At 37.3% G+C, this 22,294-nt stretch overlaps 1 protein-coding gene across 23 annotated transcripts in view; it reads right to left on the reverse strand.

Moving 5' to 3' along the window:
• Positions 1-22,294, reverse strand: part of EndoA (endophilin-A) — a 534,923-nt gene that overhangs the window by 287,632 nt on the left and 224,997 nt on the right. For 2 of the 23 annotated variants that reach the window (XM_067111533.1, XM_067111524.1), the window contains exon 2: positions 176-233. The exons of the other annotated variants lie outside the window; for them this stretch is intronic. The gene's annotated coding sequence lies outside the window, so the exon portion shown is untranslated. The remainder of the gene's footprint in view (positions 1-175; positions 234-22,294) is intronic. 23 annotated transcript variants of the gene reach the window in all.

Consider the following 22,294-nt stretch of genomic DNA (forward strand, 5'->3'; position numbering starts at 1 on the left):
ACTGTCTAGACTTCCAAACCCAACTTTTCACTTACAAATGCAGTCTAAAGCTAAGAGTTCCTAACGCCCCCCTCCCGCAATCCCACCCCCTCACCTCCTCCAGTTCCCAAACACAGACGAATACACGAAACTTTTAAATGAAAAAAAAAAAGAACATCAAGAACATGCGACTCACGTTGTGGGATTTTCTCCTCTTTCAAACCAAAGTCAAAGCCACTGTGTTGAATGCGTACCTGAGAAAGGAAAAATTAATATATAAGTACAAGTTATTCAATGTAACATTACTTTAAGCCCACTGAAGTGGGCAACTACTGCAGGATTTCGTATTAATACACATACATCATTAATACACAAACTTGACAGTTGCAATACCTTTTTTGGTACCAAAACTACTAACGAAACGGAACGGTACATTTATCAACCAAAATACGATACTGTATCTTCCTTGCATATGGGATGCATTTGCTATTCTACAAAAACGTAAATTTTTATAATATTCACTTTCATCGTGTAACAGCCATCCACTTTCCCACTTCCACAAATACGCAAGAAATCTCACACAAACAAGCACACGCAAGAATACACATACCCTAAGCCTTTCCCTCTTACAGACGGGGGCTCAAAGTGTTAACTCTCTTTCTCAGCAAGTTTTGGGGATAAGGTCGCTAGCCCTTGTCCCCCCCTCCCCCGACGACCGCCTCCTACCCATCATACCTGACGAACTCCAGGTATATGAGTCACTGCTTAGGTCGACAGGGCCACTACGGGTTTTTAACAGTGTGTGCATTTAATACACACATACACACACACAGGTATATATATATATATATATATATATATATATATATATATATATATATATATATATATATATATTTATGTATGTGTGTGCGTGTGCATGCGTTTGCATGACGCTGCACAGGATAATGAAACACGTGCACCTTTAAGATATAGCCTCTGCAGCGAAGAAGCAAAGCGCACGACGAACTAATAGTATGAAAGCTTGATAAAAGCCTTCATGTCAATCATACAAAAGCATGGAAGAGTTCTTTTACCATTCCCCTCAATCGATCAGGGTACGTTAGCTGCAAACGAAGGCAAACATTTCAATCCACGCAAGCTAACGTACCTGCTCCATCATGCTTCAAAAGAGCTTTTTCAATTTATTATGTCTATGTGTATTTTTTTCTTTCACGGGGGAGGGGGGGCAGCAGTTAGTTAATCTGTGTCCTGTATGGTGGAGAGGGGGAGTGAAGGGGGGAGGGGTCAGGAGAATACCTTTAACAGGCTTGGATTCTAATTTACATGTTTGGAGGCGTTCTTTACCTGCTGAAAACTTTGTTTGCCTTTCTTTTAAATGGTATGCTTTGGCCTGCCTCGCCCTGGGAATAGTTCCGCTCTATGTTACTGAATGTCATGATATTTCACAATACGTTTAACACCTGTTCATGCTTGGGTGCACCGTACTGCATCTCAATGTTTACAAACGAAGCAAAAACTCGGCCACTTGTAACATGAATTCAATAACTGTTCAACTGGTTCATTCAATAACACTCCAATGAAACTTATATATATATAACTGGTTAATTAAAACAAACATAAGGCCAACGAAATCAACAAATCGCAGTCGAAAGGAGTTAAAACGTAACAGGAATATGTAAACAAATGTATAAACACATTCAATAATGTGCACACTAACCATTCTTGCGATATCTGAACTTCCAAACAAAGAGATGAAATTTATAAAAAAAAAAAAAGTTAATGGACTGAGAAGCTGATCTTCAAGTCTAAGCATTCTTCTGTATGTACATACATACATACATACATACATATATATTATACATATATATTATATATATATATTATATATATATATATATATATATATATATATATATATATATATATATATATATATATATATATATATATATATATATATATATATATATATATATATATATATTAGAAATAATCAACACACAATCACGTGTGGAACAGAAATAAATTTCTGACTCACATCAGTATCAAACCCAAGTCTTTCAATTGTATGGCCTAGTGGGTAGTGCCCTTGCCATTCAATTTTAAGACCTGGGTTCGATCCTGCTGTGAGTCAGAAATTTATATATATATATATATATATATATATATGCGTGTGTTATATATTTCTTTATACCTTATATTTGTACGTCATATCTAAGGCCAAGCAATTTTTCTAAAAGCTATATTTCGAAATCACCACCTGGAATTTAATTTTTACATTCATATATCACATAAAATGCACCTAATTACTATTTTGCGATGGCAGTCCCTTAAAGAATGAAAAAAAAAAACTGGTGGACGTGACTTATCACTCCATCATGAGAGTAAAATGTCAACTCTCTTAAAAAATACCACTTTAATGATCTCTCCCAAGATCTTATGTTGAAGGAGACTTTTAGGGAACTGGACTGCAGTATACAGTATATGTATGATGTAACGCTTACATGTATACGTGTTCCTCATTTCATGAATCTTCTTTCATGCAATTCGCTTTGCAGAAAACCCCAAGTTAAGATCAGCGTCACTACTGGCAAACTGGGATTTACGAACTAGAAAGATGAATTTGATTAATCTGACTCCAGCAATTGGATCTTGGATATCTACTCGATGTCTGTTTGTTTAGTTCATCCAGAAAATGTGTTCGTTCCACAAAGACGAACACTGCGGAACGCCTCAAGTATTCTCTGACCAACCACTCAATCCAACTCCAAGGTACACGCCTACCGCGCACAACTGGTAGCTTGACTATTTGCCGAAAGACAACTGGCCGAAATATGATTGGCCGACTGACAACTAGTCGAAATACAAAAGGGTCGAATGACCATTTGATGGAAAGGACAATTAGTCGAAAAGGCTAATTTTTTCAACTGGCTCGTTAACTTTATACGTTTAAGATACGGCTATAATAAGCATTTTCGTAGTTTAGCAGGCTTCAGTTTAAAAAAAAAAAACTTAAAAATTGAAAGCTTCAAATTCAAAACCTTATCTTCTCAGTAAAATGGAGTTCATCAAGACAGAAAGAGGTGCAAGAACACTCCTCTACGAAGGATTTGCATACTTGGTTGATAAAACGAGTGGCAGCAAGGTTTACTGGAGAAGTGAAAAACGCAAGGAGTGTAATGCGAGAATGAAGACGACTGATGATGTGATTGATGGTCAGCCTTTTCAGCACTCTCATCCACCCAACGGTTCGCGTGATACAGCTTTGAAACCAACTGATCAAATAAAACACAGGGTATTATTTCACTTATGGACATTAATTGCTTTCAACATAAAATATAGGTTTTTCTGTTCTATTATGATGTGATTTGAATGATTTTGAGGTTTATTTCCATCGCAAATGAATACTTATCCTTCCTGGCAAATGATATACTGTATACAAAATTAATAAAATTACGACTTGTCAGAATACTGCACCCCACTCCCACAGCTAATACGGCAAAACAGTAATCAGTAAACACAGTTTTGCCGTATTAGCTATGGAGAGGGGGGGCAGTATTCTGACAAGTCATAATTTTATTAATTTTGTATACAGTATATCATTTGCCGGGGAAGGATAAGTATTCATTTGCGATGGAAATAAACCTCAAAATCATTCAAATCACATCATAATAGAACAGAAAAACCTATATTTTATGTTGAAAGCAACTAATGTCCATAAGTGAAATAATACCAAACACAGGATTTGTGAAACTGAATAAGTTGCTGGTTGCATAATAGATAATGCTCAAACTGCTTTACCTCCGAAGCGTTGCAGGAGCACTTCCAAAAAAGTCTTCCCTTTTACACACAGTAAATAGGACGAGGGCTAAGCAAGAAAATGAGGGTTTAAATTTCTCCACAAGAGGAAAGAACCTTAAACTTTACGAAGATGACTAAGTGAGAATTTATGGCACTGATAGACATTTAGATCTCTTAGCTCACGAAGGCGCTTGGTTTTGTGACGGCACATTTGATTGTGCACCGCTTGGAACTCAGTTGTATTCCATTAGCGCACTGGCGATAATAAAAGATTACCGTTGATATACTGCTTGACATACCAGAAGGATGAAGAGACGTATGATATAATATTCAGCTTGATAAAACACGCTAAAATTCACTGTTTCCTCTATTCATGTCGATTCTGAACTGCAGCTATAACGAGTATTAAGAAAAAATTTCCTTTCCAATTGTTTTCATTATAAGCACATTCAATAGTTTCTCGACGAATTGTCGTTACACTACTTGTCAGTTCGACCAGCTGATCATTTTGACTAACTTTTCGAAGAACTGCCTTTCGATCAGCTGTCTTTCGGCGAACGGCCTGCATACCGCACCACACACTAGTTCATCCTGCTGTAGATGGATACAAGCGTCTGCTGGGGGTCGAGAAAAAGGTCGTGGGGCCAGCAACCTCGGCTCTCAACGCTTGCTTAGAAGCCGGAAGTCTATGCCCCTTTATCGCCACTCCTTCAAGAAAAATATATATTCATATAAATGGGTAGATATATATATATTATATATATATATATAATAAATGTTATATACATATAATTTACACATACATATAATTTTATATATATACACACATATATAAACAAATGTTTCCTCGTATTTTTCTTAATTTTCTTCGTACTCCATTCTCTCTCTCTCTCTCTCTCTCTCTCTCTCTCTCTCTCTCTCTCTCTCTCTCTCTCTCTCTCTCTTTCACATTTTCTTAGCCCATCTCTTTCAAGATGCACCTCTTTCCTATACTGCTTCTTTTTAAGATCCCCTCTCTTCCAAATGACTCATTCTCCATTTTTCAACGTCGAAGACCTTTGTTCCTTCAATTCCTAAAAATGTCCACCATATTCTCACTTTTACCAGAATTCTGTCTTTAATATTATTGCTTATATTATCTTCCCGCGACATTTTCTTTACAAAGTTTGGCGACACCCACATCACTCAGTGTGAGGTCGAAAGGTTTGGGAAAGTGATGACGAAGGAGTATTTGTATCACTTCAGATGTTTCAGCGTCGAAGACGCCATTGTTCCTGCACACCTCTTCACTCTGGAGACTGGAAGATGAGTCATCGTGCGAATGATAATGGAAGGGAATGGGAACTTTTTTTATTATTATTATTATTATTATTATCATTCAAAAAATATGGTTTTCATTTTAAAGAAATAACATAATCAATTATTATTATTATTATTATTATTATTATTCAGAAGATGAACCCTATTCATATGGAACAAGCCCACAGGGGCCACTGACTTGAAATTCAATCTTCCAAACAATATGGGTTTTCATATGAAAGAAGTAACAGAAGGTTATTACTATTATTATTATTATTATTATTATTATTATTATTATTATTATTCAGAAGAGGAGCCCTATTCGTATGGAACATGCCCACATGGGTATATGAATTGAAATTCAAGCTTCCAAAGAATATGGTGTTCATTTAAAAGAAGTAACACCAGGTAATAGGAGATACAGAAAAAGAGAGACCAGTCGTTAAAAAACAAAATCTAATTAACAAATTAATAAATAATACTACTTATATACAGGTCACATTGTTTTGAAGGAGTAAAGAAACCTTGGACGTTATCATGACCCATGCAACATCACCACAAACAAAACAAAGCCAAATTTGTAAGGGAATTTGCACTGATTTACCAAGCAGGCATCTTTCCAAAGGTAATAATGATGAATGGAGGCATATGAAATATCGAAGAAAACACGCCTACTACATTTAAAGAATAATTATTCAGCTATCTCTTCAGTCGATACCAACCTTCAATTTTTTGTTAGCCTATAGCTACTTACATAATCAAAGGTATTAAGAACTCGAGGATTACAAATCGAGGAATCCACATCCGTTTTCAAGAAGCTATGAGCATTCAGTCCACCTGCTGAACAAATGTATGAATAGCCAAAAATTATACCCAACGCCTAATTCACCTCACAGATATAAAAAAAATAAACGCATAAGGAATTTAGTAAAATAAATTGTGTTCACAGCACTTCCCCTACAAGACTTTTTGTTATCATAATTCTTTATCTAATGTCACTTAGCTGAAGGTGAGCAGGACAGTTAATATGAAATTGAATATAGCACTGACCGATACTTGATGTATTAAGAGACAAAACAAACATTGGGAAAACTGGATGACGTATTGGGTCCCCGAAATACCCGGTACCTTCTGGAACTTCTGATAACTTCTCGTAACAACAGACCCAACGTCAACATCGGTCGCAGAAGTTTCCTGAAGTTATGCTGAGAAATCAGCTGATATACATACAGCGTGCAAGAGAAACAAAAGGAATCACAGAACAATGCTCAAAGTATTATTCTGTACAAAAAAAAAAAAGACACAATGCTGCAAATGAATTAATGCAAGATTTAATCAAAGAACATGACTCAGTCCTCATACAATACTAAGTGGAGCATGTTTTGGCTTTGGCTAGCAAAAACATCCCGTGCTGGAAAGCCTTTACAAAGTTACACAGAGGGCACCCAATTCTCCACTTCCTTAAAAGCCTATACTGATGAGCGGACGTCCATACGCCCTCAGACGTTCTTACCCTGCATCTGCTCTATCACACACCAGTTCGCGTATACTGTATTCAATTTATGGCACATAATAAAATGTGCACAGTGCTAAATTATATCTGAGAGAGAGAGAGAGCTCACCCTAGTTCACGGTCCAGAAACCAGTGAAGTTCAGTTATATATAATTATGACTTACACTGGCAATAAATTTCTTGAGAATCCTCGCTAATATTCGCACATTGTTTCTCATACATTTTTTCCCAAAAACGAGGAGAAAACAGTGCCAAAAGAAGTGACATGAAGCGAGGAATGTCATGGGGAGCCCCTGTTTTACAAATGCCGCGCAACTCGTTGTTGAATATGCAATTAGTATATGCCTTGGATGCCATCAAAATATGAGAAATTCAACTGGAATCGCACATAATTTCACCTTTCGTTATGAATCTCTCATTTATATTATATATATATATATATATATATATATATATATATATATATATATTTTTTTTTTGCTGGAAATAACATTAACAACACCATACTATAACTTGTTTTTTCCGTATACGTATTTGTGAATCTGTTACCTGTAGAAGTTTGTACTACGCACATTTTGGAGGAAGGAAAGTTCTCACATAAGTGACTTGAACAGAGAAGAGTAACGTGGCTTCAGATTTGTAAAAGAGGCGCCTTTGGTGTCTAAAAGTGGAATTAACGCGTCAGGGATGGAGTCTCAACGTCAAGAGTCAAATTGAAAAGCCATTGTAGAACCTTTCAAATTTAAGACCATAATACAAGTGATGTAAATACAATTAAGTTAAAGAGTACTTATTTGACATTTTGTTATGCTATCTAGCACGCCGCATGCAAGGAGATTAAGCAACCAGAACAAGCATATCAAAACTTTCCAACCTTTTCATACCAATCAAGTTTTAACTTTTCCGATACCCTTAAGTCGCAAGGGCAGTTGATTGTTGGCTCGGTTATTTTTTTATTTTCAAGCCTCTATCTTGTATTACATCTCCATCTCGTTATTCTAAATATTTTTTTTTTAACATATGAGCATTCTATTCCGAGTTGATGGTGATTTTACTTCTACCATGCCAATAAATAAATTTTGGAACAATGAATAGAAAAGACTAACTGAGGTCGTAAGTGCCCAACAATACGAATATGATAGTTACCCAAAACTCCCAGTCATTTACATTCTCGTTTTCTTTCATGACTACAGTGCTTTTACAATTGTTAGTCAAGCACTTCACGCCACTATTTTCCATTCAAAGTTGCAGTTTTCTTCGCACGCACAATATTTCGAGATACTGCAGCCAAAACAGAATGGATCACGATCTACATCAAAGACAAAACAACAGCTGCCTTAACACAGTAAATAAAGATAAAAAAAAAACTCGTTTTTTGTGTCACCTCATCCAAATAACACAGACAAAATTAAAATCTTACAATCCCGTTGGGGTGACGAACTAGATTTAAAAACTTTAATCAGCGAGGAACCTCTCCCACCGGTTTCGTTAATCTCTTTATATTTCTTCAAATCAAATTTTTGCTCACATTCTCTGCAACATATTTCCACAAAAAGAGTTTTTTCCTGAGGGCCTCTGCATTTTCCAAAGATTTTCTCCACTTACCACCTCTACAATATTTCCCAGAAAACCTTTCGTTTCAATACAATGGAAATTCGACGTAACAAATTCGAAAACACCTTTCGCCTGAGACTTCCCACGTTTGTTATTAGACCATCATCTCTCAGAGCGGATTTACTCTGGTGGCGCAACCCAGCTGCTTTCGTCAGTCCATCCCGTGTTGCTTGGAATCACATGAATTAAACACGTAAAAATGGAAGTGATTATACAAGTAAAAATATACACGCTATGCATATACTATGTATGCATATACAAATATTTATACATATATATGTATATATATATAATGTTTATTTTGCTTTGTATACAAACTTTCATTCTGATATACATACATAAACACACACACACACACACACACACACACACACACACACACACATATATATATATATATATATATATATATATATATGTATAAATTGCATACACATATATATATATATACACTTATGTATAATGAATATATCTAACTTTTCACTCCTGCATATACTGCATGCACTTTCTACCTAAAGTATACTGAGAGAGATAAAGAGACATGCGTGCAAAACACCATAAGCTAACCTGTAGTGGGATTTGAGCCTGAACTTTCAACACAGAAAGTCCCACTCATCTGTGCAATGATCCACTCAAGGGGACTTTACACCAATTAAACCAAACAACATGCAGGCGCGCGCGCGCACACACACACAAAATCCATGAAAAATGTTACTTCCATCAGCTGTAGTGGTAAGACTAAAATGATTTTTGTTTCAGCAATCTAAAATAATAGGAAGCCATGGCAAACGTGAATAGCCATAGAAAAGAATTTTGTACCCTTCCGGGAGCTATGATCTTCAACAATTTCCTAAATTTTTTGATGGCAGAAATGACAAAGACGGGATACATGTTCGAATGAAACTTAGTGAAATGTTAATGGATCTTAAGTAGACGCAAACAAACTGAAAATTATTTATGGAAGACAGAGAAATTAACTGGTTTATATTCAGAGTGTTTGCCTGAGAGCATATCTTCACTTGTCCAGGCCATCAGGAAGCTCTCGGAAACGGCCATGGGCATGAACAGTGTTGAGAGACACCTCCCAGGATAATCAAAGAAGGTAATATGAGCCGAGTCAATGAGCTTGTAGAATTCTGTTGGTTCATCCAAATCATAAGAATCACTTTGTCATTCAGTATCAGATACATCCCCATAAATCTAAAAGGGCTGTGGATAAGAGGAACGCCTTCGACACTTCAAGAGTAGAGAGACCCGTGATGTGCTTTCCCTACAAATGCAACTGCTCACCTCTGAGCTCAAAATACGGACAGATTTGAGGGGCTCGATTCTCTATTTCTTAATTTTATAACAATACTGGAAAATCACATGAATAATTAAATAAAATTATACGGACGTTTGTCTATCAAGCGGAAACGAAGCCGAGCCCTGTTTTACCAACTCAAGGAGATGCTGCTTTACCTATTTCTAATGATCATAGGTATACAGCAAGATCGATAAGGATTCCCCGAAGGGTAAATAGGGAACCGAAGATAACCTGCTGAAGAACAGAATCATTTATAACAAGAAAGAGTTTGTAGGGGCTGTATGTGATGTGTGCGCGAAGAGTTACCGACGTGTGTTTATGACAAGTTTTGCTGTAGCGTGGACACACCCTTAAACATACAGCAACAACGACTCGTACAGGAAAAAGTGGCAGATATAGAACTAACATGTGCAACAAAAAATAAAGCATGCCGATAACTAACCAGACAAATTTACGGCAGTGAATAAAGCCATGAGCAGAAATTTTGGATAAGCAGCCTTATGCCTGGAACTGTCATAAAGGCTTCTACTGTAGATATCAAAATGGAAATGAGAACATTGCCGAGAACAGTCGAAAAACTACAGTGGCAAAAAAAAAACACGAAAAAGTTTCAACAACTCCTCGAAGACCTATCCTCATTTAAACAGACCCTCATGATAATATTCTAGTATAAGTTGATGTATAAATATGCACTTAATATCGAAATGCCAACATTCCACTCATGCGCGTCTTTGTAAAACACATCCAACTCACTGCAGAGAGCAAACGAGGCGAAACAAACCCGCTTCCCTAATCACCATCAATCACTTTAAACCAATATGCATGGCAAAATACCAAGTGGAATGTATTCCATGTGATTTAACAATGGCCTGACGACCCTTACATTCCCCCTTTGCATTATCAAAGGGGAAGTGTTCTTTAGAACAGCTTAAAAACACTTGCAGCGGTTTTGCAATCCCAAGTCCATCTTCAGCTGAGCAGCTTTAAAATATCGGCAGCTGCCTCTTCGTTCCCTCTGTTGCATCCGCTAATTTGCATCTGCAACTGGTTCGCTTCCCCTATTTTGCACCAACTGCTGAACGGGTTTTAAACTTCCCATTGGTCCATTCATGTATCTGTATACTGTGAATATGATACCTTACAACAGCATAACACCGTATTGGGTAGGATTGCCTACGTTAAATAAACGAAACATAATTCACAAAGGCCCAATGAAAACACCAGACAATGCTTTTATATCCACTTATAAAACAGCAAAGCTGGGTTTAGTCTACTTCTCGTGTGTTTGTACACAAAACAAAGTGAACTAATGGCCTGTGAGAGAACCTGCATAAACCACGACTGAATGACTGCACAGCTAACAATCATGCCATAACATGAAACACAGCGGAGAAAAATGAGGGCTATAGATGAATAAGCAAGCTTTATTAAGCTCAACATTTTTTCACTTGTACCAAAAATGTAGAAAGCAATGCCTACAATATTTATTCTTAACGAAAAAGGGTCCGCTTCGATGTTTAGGAATGTCACTTCGTCGGACATTAAGGAAACAAAAATGAACTACATGGTATCAATCGTCATGCACGTCAAAATATCGAACACAGATTCTTCCTGCGTTTGCTTTCCATATAATTCAAGGCAACCCTTTCACACCATTATGGTTTTGATTTTTGGTCGATTACGTAAGGAATATCAAACGAGGGTATTTGTAAGCAACAGCGCACATGGCCGTGTGGCAAAGTGTGTCTGAAAAGGAAAATTACAATAAAAAATGGGGAGATTAGCTATTTCAAAAATAAATATATCAAAAACTGCAAGTCTAAGAAAAATGGCGCAACAAATGCGACAATCGAAGACGTGATGCTGCTTCGCATTGTGTGTTGGCATATAAAGTGGCTGTGAATCTGTGGAATACATTGGTTAAAAGGGTTTATTAGACCTAGCAGTAACTGGCCAAATTTCGTTTCCGAGTAAAACAAATGGAAAAATTTTTCATTGGAATATATTAGTTAAACCAAAGGGTTTATCATGACCTAGTAGTAACTGGACGAATTTCGCTTCTAACACGGCTGATGAAGAGTTAGAGGAATTTATTTCTGGTGATAGAAATTCATTTCTCGCTACAATGTGGTTCGGATTCCACTATAAGCTGTAGGTCCCGTTGCTAAGTAACCAATTGGTTCTTAGCCACGTAAAATAAGTCTAATCCTTCGGGCCAGCCCTAGGAGAGCTGTTAATCAGCTCAGTGGTCTGGTAAAACTAAGGTATACTTAACTTCGCTTCTAACAGAAACACATTAAAAAAAAATTAACTTTGCCAGTCAATCCCCCAAATAGCATTCCGAGCCCATAAACAAAACGTGGTGTCAGCTGCTGGAACGTTATTAACGTAATGGCGTTGCACCCATTCGTTTTAAATGTTGACTCGTCTGCAAGAGTCACCAGATGAGAGAGAGAGAGAGAGAGAGAGAGAGAGAGAGAGAGAGAGAGAGAGAGAGAGAGAGAGAGAGAGAGAGAGAGAGAGAGAGAGAATTATATTCCGGTTTTAATAAAGGGAACGAGAATGAATGCACTATTTGTGAAATTGAAGGGAAAATGTGGAGAGAGAGAGAGAGAGAGAGAGAGAGAGAGAGAGAGAGAGAGAGAGAGAGAGAGAGAGAGAGAGAGAGAGAGAGAAAGTTAAGTATACCTTAGTTTAACCAGACCACTGAGCTGATCAACAGCTATTCTAGGGGTGGCCAGAAGGGTTAGACTTATTTTACGTGGCTAAGAACCAGTTGGTTACCTAGCAATGAGAGAGAGAGAGAGAGAGAGAGAGAGAGAGAGAGAGAGAGAGAGAGAGAGAGAGAGAGAGAGAGAGAGAATTATAATCCGGTTTTAATGAAGGGAACGAAAATGAATACACTATTTGTGAAATGGAAGGGAAAAATGTGCGTGAGAGAGAGAGAGAGAGAGAGAGAGAGAGAGAGAGAGAGAGAGAGAGAGAGAGAGAGAGAGAGAGAGAGAGAGAATTATAATTCGGTTTTAATAAAGGGAGCTAGAATGGATTATTCGTGAAATGGAAGTATCCGTCAGCTCCAGCAAGACCTTTGAAAGAATTCTCTTTCCTTCCACTGCAAAATCTCTTTCCTTCCACTTCAAAATCTCTTTCCTTCCACTGCAAAATATATTTATCAGAGTCGATTCACTTTCTCACGTGTGAGAATGTGCATTTGTAGCCATGGCTGGGGCTTCAGAGGTCAATCAATCACTACCGCGATTACAAACGAAAATTCAATCGAATCAACGATAGTTCACTATTACATTTCATCCTTAATAAATAAACTAATTCGCGAGCGAAGGACAAAACCGGAAAGCAGCATTTACCAACGATAGAACTGTATGCTATTCATTATTGTTGTTATTGTTGTTGTTCACGTGAGCACACATTCCAATGGAACACAAAACAAAGCCAGTGATTAACGAAGCATGTTCCCAAATCAAGAAGAGCCAAATGTAAAACTAGCCATTCAAGATGGCAGCACCTTAGGTGCCTGTTGTCCCACAACCTACGGAAGCCTATAGTAAACCACAACATGAAAACTGTATAGGCAGTCGTACTACGACTGAATCATTCCGAACTATCAATATGAACATAGTAAAGGTAAGCAGTAATAAAACCATAAAATCAAACATTAGATGAGAATTTGATATCAATCCCAACGAAATTACGATCATGAAAGATCAAGCCATCTTGACAACCAAGGTGAGAATCCCACCCATTCCAATAAAAGCTTCGCACCTATGAGCACGAGTCACCTCCAGTCATTCGGGGACACTAACTGTCTCTTATTTCGCCTAGGAAATTGGCAATTCGTGGAAGATATTATGCAGAGAATCAGTCAAGTGCGGTGGTACTCGTGGATTCCAGTAGTCGTGAAATGCTTTCTCTCTCTCTCTCTCTCTCTCTCTCTCTCTCTCTCTCATTACAATTTCCAGTTCAACGATACAAAAGGAGGAAAACCTCACAGCTGCACTATGAAAAAATTGTTAGTAGAGGGTGGAAAGTAAAATGGAAGAAAGAGAATATGACTGGAGGAAGTACAGTAAAAGGAATGAGGGGGCTGCAGCTAGGGCATAAGGGACGCTGCAAAGAACCTCCAGTAATGCCTACAGTGCAACGCGTGAGGTGCACGGACATCACTAATCCCCTACGGGATTCCCCTCTTCATAGTGCAAGGAAAACTAAACAACTCTACGGGGAATCTACGTAGCCTTTATTTTCGAATATCACAGTAATATATTCATATATCATGCTCATGAGCGTGTTTATACCGTAACTCGGGATGAGACAAACCAACATTCCTAGATAAACTTGCCTTCAAGGTGCCAAGAATACAGTGGTGCGAAATAGCAGTCAAAATAAAAACAGCTGGAGTCTGCCGACTAGTCGCTAGGCAAGAGCTGAGTAACCCTCATTGAAATCCCAGTATTGACCAGCACTTAAAGTCACACCAGACAGCGTCTACATCCTTACCTAAGGCTGAGCGCGTTGCTAGACATAGCTGCAAGTCAATATTATGTAACAAGGAAATAATAATCTGAAGATAAATAGCAATAGCAATAAGAGTGGAATGTTTGATATTTGAAAGTATCTGAACATCAAAAATCCAAACTCCGGTTTATACTATTCGATATACTCAGCACCCTACGTTGAGCTCCTTACTATACGTTCTCCATAATAATCATGCTGCACAGAGAGAGAGAGAGAGAGAGAGAGAGAGAGAGAGAGAGAGAGAGAGAGAGAGAGAGAGAGAGAGAGAGAGAGATATTTTGAACGTGTGACTGGAGACCTCAAGGGGAATTTAGAGCATCTCTTCTGGAATCTTCCTATTGATTTGTTAAACTGTGTGTGTGTGTGTGTGTGTGTGTGTGTGTGTGTGTGTGTGTGTGTGTGTGTGTGAGAGAGAGAGAGAGAGAGAGAGAGAGAGAGAGAGAGAGAGAGAGAGAGAGAGAATGTGCTTGTTTTTTGAAATATCTATTATGCAAAAGGAAACTGAGAATGATGTGTGCTGCGTTTCTAACAATAACTCGCTCAAATAGCCAGCTCCAAAAAAACACTGATAATAGTAATGAAAATTAATATATATATATATATATATATATATATATATATATATATATATATATATATATATATATATATATATATATATATATATATATATATATATATATGTGTGTGTGTGTGAGAGAGAGAGAGAGAGAGAACTCGGTACCGACTAGTTCAAAATTCCCAGTAATTTCTCAGCGTGAATAATTTTGTATTGTCCATTTCTTTTCTGATAAAAGTGTGCAAAAAATTAAGTAAATATATAGCCCCGTAAATTAAACAAACGCATTATTAAATTTGTAAGAACACGGCACAATGATATAAACCTAAAGCGTTATTGTAATAAGAACTATATTCACTGAAAAAAAAATAAATGCGCTAAATAACATCCAGAATCCTTAACACACCTGAGGGCATGAAAGCTTGTTGCGCAAGCACGGGATCAGCTGAGGTAAATGCGCCAGTAATAATCAAGCAAGACAGTTTGACTCGACACGAAACCTTTCAAGATAAGCCACAGCAGTAGCCTCCTGCCCTTTTTCTTTTTCTTCCTCGTCGTGTTCGGTGACGTCACGGAAATCTCCAAATGTTCAATGACGCTAATGTATCTCCACTTCACCCTCTTCACTTCTACTTCTCCTTCCTCTGAGTCTTCTTCCATTCCTTCTCTATGACGTCACTGCACCACTGAGGCAGCACAACAGAAGCCACATATGCTAAAACTTGGCCTTGGTTTCTTTACCTCATCAGAGTAAACACCGACATTTTTACATAACAGCTGCTTTCCCGAAGGCTTTCGCTTTACCCCTAACTCACTCGACATTTAATTATGCCATTGTCTTAAAACAAAAACAAAAAAAACTTGAAAACAAGACATTACAAAGGCCTTACATGGAGTTCTGTAATGGGGGAGATGGCATTCACAATTAATAGTTAAGGAGAACTTCTGAGGTCTCAGTAATATATTACAAGACATCCATAAAGGCGCCGTTCCTAATTCATGAAGCGGTTTTATTACGACTATTCGCCATTGTTAGTCATTACGTACATGCATTATGTACATACATATATAATCAACTTGCTATGCAAACGTCAGAAAGATAATCATAAAATAAAACTATAAAAACAATAATACAGAAGTATGGCAAAAAGCGGATTGAATAGAACACTCAAACAAACACTGATTAGGAAATAAAATAAATCTGAACACACAAATATAATGAAGAAAGCTAAATAAAGCAAGCTGAAGCATGACACTGACAATAACATTAGAGGCTATTCTCAACTCAGTAAGCACAAACATGCTGTCTAAAGAGTTTCATAATAAAAGAAAAAACAAACGAAAGCCTATCGGTACTGGCCAGTGAGGCCACTCCATCATACTACAAAGAGAAAAGCCGAATAAACACTCGGAAAGTCTCAAAAATAAATAAAGAAGTAAATAAATTCATAAATAAATAAATACAAAGCACTACTATGTGCACCTCATTGTACAGTACATCACTGTCAGAAAGGTATTTGCAATAATCAGGTACCTGGAGGGCTCAGCAAACTCTTCTTTCAATTACGCTTTTCTAGACTACTTGTAGGTATATGTGACTATTGTCACCTGCTGGCCTGAAGGAGGCTGGCGACCATATAAACGGTGTTCTCAAATACTGGGACGTGTCATGGCATCATATCCTTTGCTTTAATTTACTTTCTTGGTATTTTTAATATCAAACCGTTATTTGTATTTGTAAATTAATATTTGTTTCATATATTCTATTTTAATTTTGTTATCAGTTATATACAAATATATTTACTACTGTTACATAAACACTATATATATGTACATATATATATAAATATATATACAAACATATGTAGTATATGTATGAATACTCCATAAATATATATTATATATATAATTCATATTCTTTTCTCCATTTGTGAACAGCTTAAATTTTTTCCACTCATAGGCCTCTATTTTAAGACAATTTGTTGTGGAAGGTCAAGATGGTTGTATGTACCAATGATATGCGGAAATATAACCTCTGCAAAAATAAAACTACTTACAACGACGAAAAATTAAGTTTTTATTAAAAGAGAAAAAAAAAATAGACAAGACCTCAAAAATAAGAAGCATACAGAATCTAAGTTCACAAGCAAAATACAGGAACCCCATACCTGCTCCAAAATCACGGGAAATTTTACAAATAAGCTTCATTTGATTAAGAGATATGTCAGCGCAAAAGTGACCTTATTCATCACTCAAATAAAAAATGTGGATTCAGGAAACTAATCATGTAAACAACTCCATAATGCGACAGTTTATCGGGCTCGACATCGATTCACTCATTCATGCACATACACATATATACAGACATACATGCAAACACACACACACACACACACACGATACGACCAAAATAATGTTACAGCGCACTTATGATAAACTTACCCAAAATCACATGGGACGGATTAGTATTCAGATATCACAACTTCATATCAGGACGACGTGTCACGAATGTCTTACCATCTGGCAGTTAATGAAATCGAAAAAATGAAAGTTTCCTTTACACAACTGACTGGATGTCCAAAGCGTCAACCACAACCAGAAACTTGTCACTATCGAAATCACTATATCTTTCTTATGGCACAGTGAAAATACATGCAGGTATACTTGTGCGCACACACACACACACATATATATATATGTGTGTGTGTGTCCGTGTGTGTATTATATATATACACATATATACATATAATGTGTATGTATGTATACACATTTTATTTATTATGTAAATGAGAAAACGCGTCTTTGTTTGATTGCTTGTTTGTCTGTTTGTTCCAAGTGAACGTCTACACCAGTGAACCGATCAGTATAAGTCGAGCACAGGCTAATTAGATTTTCTTAAAAACATATTAAACCCCCCTAAAAGGTTATTACTTCTACTCCCCCAGAATATAACTTTCTTATTTTTGGGCATATTTGATTCAAATTTGAAACGTAGGTTATTGGTGCTAATTCCATTACTTCAAAACAGTTATCAAGCCTTTCGGGGACCTGGGGGGGGACCCCCGTAAATATAACTTACTTGCTTTGGGGCCGATTTTGGTCAGATTTAAAGCATGGGTTACTGGCACCAATTGCATTATTAATAAATTACTATAAGAACGTTTGGGGCCCCGGGGGCCGCCCTATGCCCCCCCCTCCTCAATATAACTTTCTTTTTATTTTGCCTATAGTGTTGAAATTCGAAACAGGTTAATAGTACCAAGTGTAATCTGAAAGTTCCACATAAATGGGGAGAAGTAATGGGGATACGGAGGGTAAATAGGATAGGGTAGAAATGGGAGGAGAGGGACGGAGTGTGTGGAGAAGGTTAAGGACTGGGGAGTAAGAGGGGGGGGGATGTAGCATGGTGGTGATGGGGTGGGGAATGGGAGAAGGGAGAAATGGTAGAAGGAATAGAGTAATGCAGCTAATTACTGGTATGCTTACTCGCCAAGTACGCAAAATTATCGTAGGTTACACACAAGAATACGCTAAAATAAGCCTGATAACACGAGGTAAGCCTGGTCAGCAAGTTCAAACTTGACCAGTGACCAAGCATGCAGACATGACGAAATCTATGCAGGTTCTAACAAGCAGGAGTCCCCATTGGTAGGCTTTAAATGATCGTCCAGCTTGATGCCGAACTAATAATTTTTTTTTAATCGGATGAAAATTTTAAAGTGCTAAAAATAGTATTAAAAATATCACAACTATTATCCAAAATTGTGCTAAAATAATCCTGGTAACAGGCGAGAGCATGGCCTGCAAGTTCAAACATGACCCAGTCACGAAGCATCTGGACAGAATGATCTGGATCAGTCTGGATGCATGCGGACATGATGAAATGCATGCAGGTCTCAACATGCATGACCCACTACGGGTATATAAGGCCACTTGCCGTCTAACCCGTAACATAAATTTATTGGACGCGAATTTGATAACAACAAAGAATTTCTCAGTAAAATTGTTTGAGTGTTACTTTATCACCAGTGATTTTTTCTACACTGACGACACACCCAAGGTAAGTCTGAAGTTTATTTTCATGTGAGTGAATTTATTTCGAGTAAAGCGAAGTGCGTGAACACATAATGGCAGAACGAAACTGATAACAGTTGTAATTCATATCATGTATCTTACGTCAGATCATGTAAATGCATTATCACAAACTCCATACTTATTGTATTTTATCCTTCTGAACCATGCGTTAAGTTTGAACAATCTAACATCTTTCCTATAACTATGTGCCATGCCGGATGTATAAGATTGCAATGATCCCAAGTGATTATTTATTCTGCAAGTGACTGCATAATCCACCCTGTAGGGGTTGTCATCACGGACGGCATGCCCCTTTTTATCCCGAACAACGGCGGGTACATAAGCTAGTATATATATATATATATATATATATATATATATATATATATATATATATATGTATGTATAATACACACACATATATATAAATTATATATATATATATATACTGTATATATGTGTGTGCGTGTGTGGATATATGATAAATAAAGCTCAAAAGTGGCAAGTCCGAAAATGGACAGAAGCATAAATATTATGCTTTACAGCACCTTTCCGAGCCAAAGGTACAGCAACATGAAACCAGCAAGACCTTGGAAAATCTGAAACCTGAAAGAAAGACTTCGCCTTCCCCTGAGAAACAGCTTTATGTCTAAACGTCAAGCATCGTAAAGAGCATTTAAGCTTTTGCCATTAATAGAAAAGCTTAGCTTTCAAAGTCTTACGCGAGGAAGACAACTTCCTATCGGAACTGAATAAGAAGGAAAGTGAAAACGAATGTATTTGCGGTTAAACTCAAGCATTCGAGATATCGCACATACTCTTCTTGGAAATGGAAACTGGGGAACTGATGTATGAATAGAATAGAAAATAGAATTTAGGCCAAAGGCCAAGCACTGGGACCTATGATTTCATTCAGCGCTGAAACAGAAATCAACAGTAAAAAGGTTTGAAAGGTGTGACAGGAGGAAAACCTCGCAGTTGCACTATGAAACAATTGTTAGAAGAGGGTGGAAAGTAAGATGGAAGAAAGAGAATATGAACAGAGGTACAGTAAAAGGAATGAAAGGGGTTGCAGCTAGGGGCCAAAGGAACGCTGCAAAGAACCTTAGATAATGCCTACTGTGCACCGCGTGAGATGCATGTCCTTCAGCTACCTGAATTTAAAGTAAAAAATTCCACATAATTACGAAGGCTCCCCGACACTGCCATCGTATCTTTTTTTTTCCAATACCACCATATTCTGCAAATGAAAAATACTTCCAAGAAAGTTTTGAATAACGTCATATACTAAACTATTCGTCACTTTAAATACCAGATATGCAGTTCAATAAAGAAGACTCTCAGCGCACTAGAAGTAAACAGAAGTCATATATCAATAACAAAAACATTTGGACACGTCAGCGCGTATAATATGCTTATCAAAATTATCAGTGATATGTTTATATATCTTTCAAGATTTTTTTTATGCCTGACACTTCATTGTTTTATTATACTTTTATCAATCAGAATTACCAGTAATCCAACAAAGCAAACTTCGGTTAAAAGGCATTTTCATAAAGCATTACCAGTAACCCAATAACACATACAGTACTTCGGTTAAAAGGCACTTTCAAAAAGCATCACCAGTAACCCAAAAACACACACTTCGGTTCAAAAAGCATCACCAGTAACCCAAAAACACACCTCGGTTAAAAGTTATTTTCAGTAACGTTAAACTTGCAAATCAAACAGGCTCTCTCTTCTGCTGAGTAAAATACGCGTAGCGTAATGACTGCTCACCTAATTAAAAAGACATGACTTTACAATCCTTCCAAGAAAAATCTGTGATCCAGCATCCGAAGGAAGTCTTGATGTCCAACAAAAATCTGTGATCAAGCATCTGAAGGAAGTCTAATGTAGCAGAATGAGTATCTAGACAAAGATCCATGATCCTCTTAACATGACGTCATTCCTTTAACTGACAATGTTCAGGCAATTTCTCCTTCCTCTCAATTTTCTAAAACACATTTTCTCTATTTACAACACCCTCACCCCTTTTCTGTACAAAACTTTCAGGCAATTTCTCTTCCCTCTCAATTTTCTAAAACCTACTTTCTCTCGTTACCAATCCCCCTTTTTTATATACAATCTAATACTTTTTTAAAAGGATATAATTTTGTTGGGCAGAAACTAATAATTTTTCTATAAAATTTCATAAACACTAATTACGGCTACCGCATTTTCCAGGTAAGTGACGCCGCTCTGAAGCCACGTGAAAAAAAAAATGCCGAAATGCCCATCACACATAAAAAAAATGTTCACATTTTTTTCCCTCGTTCATTCGGCGAGTTAAAAGCTTTTCGCCATTGGCCTTGATGGATGAACGCATCTCGAGAGCCACCTGTTGCTCTCTCGTGATTGCTTTGCTTGCAAGCCTCATGGGTAAGTAATACCTGATGGCAAAAACATATAAGAGGATAAAGATTGACTGAGTATTTGTAATGATCCCTAAAACCAAAGACACAAAACCAAGTCCTGGTATTCTGAAATGCGATTTACCAAGGGAAATGGAGTCGGTTGACCAATTCAAGTTCTAGGCAATATTATAAGATTTTAATCTACAAGAGGCAATATTTATGGGCAAGATTACTTAAGAACACTTATGAGAGAGAGAGAGAGAGAGAGAGAGAGAGAGAGAGAGAGAGAGAGAGAGAGAGAGAGAGAGAGAGAGAGAGAATTTTTCTAGGAGCAGAGGCCGATGGGACGGGAGACCAAACATCCATTTTTTAAGCTGAGACCGAAAAACTCAGGAAGAGGAAGAAGAAAGAAAAGAAGGAAGTCAGAAGACAGGTGCGGCTCAACCCATAAGGAGGCGATGAAACATCACTCCAAGGAAGACAAGATTATAGGCCTGAGAAACTGACAGACCAAAAGAACTCCAAAGCTCGGCAGTAGAAGGAAAGAAGCAGCTACTGAACCGTCTATAATCCTAAGAGGATTACCGATTTTCACAAAGTCCACTTCGGAAGAAGTGGCCTACGGGGTGTTAGGAAGTCACTGGCCAGGAGGAAAAATTCTTCTCTTAGGCTGAACGGAACAGTGACAGCTTTGACCTCCAGAGAGAGAGAGAGAGAGAGAGAGAGAGAGAGAGAGAGAGAGAGAGAGAGAGAGAGAGAGAGAGAGAGAGAGAGAGACTAACGCTTATTGAAAATTTCTCTCACCCTTAAATAAAAAGAAGTACATATTAAAATAAGAATTTCTAATAATAGTTCAAAGGATGACCTGGCCTCTATTTCTTCTGTTCCCAAAGACTCTCTCTCTCTCTCTCTGACTTGATTTCTCCTTCCTATCTCAGGTTGCTAGAACTTCCCGTAAAAACTACTTGAAACTTGTGAACATAATTAAATTCTCTCTCTCCAGTTGTTTATAAAAACCAGCTGTGTCATTTTGCTGACTCTTAACTACTGTCACGAATAAATGAAAAGCCCAAATAAAATATTAAAACCAATTAAAAGTCTAGCAATTAACCCTTATAAAACTGAATTACTTTTAGTATTAAGCCCAAGCCGCGTCACTAGGTCACAATTTTTCCATTCTATTTAAAATAAAATTGAAAGAACACTAAAATAGGATT

The sequence above is a fragment of the Macrobrachium rosenbergii genome, chromosome 11, assembly GCF_040412425.1.
Source record: "Macrobrachium rosenbergii isolate ZJJX-2024 chromosome 11, ASM4041242v1, whole genome shotgun sequence".
Taxonomy (NCBI): Eukaryota; Metazoa; Arthropoda; class Malacostraca; order Decapoda; family Palaemonidae; genus Macrobrachium; species Macrobrachium rosenbergii.